This window comes from Schistosoma mansoni, chromosome 2 (assembly GCF_000237925.1).
Source record: "Schistosoma mansoni strain Puerto Rico chromosome 2, complete genome".
NCBI classification, from domain to species: domain Eukaryota; kingdom Metazoa; phylum Platyhelminthes; class Trematoda; order Strigeidida; family Schistosomatidae; genus Schistosoma; species Schistosoma mansoni.
In genome coordinates this window covers 1,819,707-1,820,478 of record NC_031496.1, presented here as the reverse complement: position 1 = coordinate 1,820,478, position 772 = coordinate 1,819,707, and positions in this window count along the sequence as shown.

Here is a 772-nt window from a genome sequence, read left to right as displayed (position 1 = left end):
TGTACAAATATTATTTTCTATTTTATGGTGTGATGTGGCCTGCCTGTCTGATATATAAACAAAGTATGCTTGAAATAAACGATTCGTATTGCCGAGGCTGCTATTGGTGTTCTGGACTCAAGTGGACGGGTTAGGCGGATAAGGACCAATAAGGACGCTAGATTACTCATATTAATCGAACGTCATTGTCAGTGTGAAGGTCGTAGAAGGCGTATTCTATTGGTGGATAATTTACGCGGATTACGTCCTTGTTAAATTCGTAAGGTCATAACGAATCAACGACGACCTTGATCAAGTCATAACAATTGGCTACAGCCTAGGTCAAAAACATAACAATTACTACTACGACTACTACTACTCCGATATCCCGCTTGATAATATCACCTAGATGTGTTGATTCGTTGTTGAAAATCGATCTTCTGCATACATGTACCAGGTTCTACATCATCTCTGGCTAGCTGATTGATTGAGTATTCCTTGTTTCCTCGAGACCTTATTTATTCTAATGTCAAAAACAATAAAAACTATAGACTATTGTGGTTAAATAATTGATTTCAGATAAATAGATTCATCGTAAGATAGAGATGGATAAGTGATAAAAGTACTATAACTTTCAACCCGGTAGTAGATCAGAGATTGATGTTGTTCAGTCAGTCAGCTACAACGTAGGACCAGAAACATTTATGCATCGGTCCAAGTTGCCATACCTCGTTAGCACAACAAGATGAACACCGAATTCATAGAAGTAGTTAATTCAGTGATGGTAGTATAT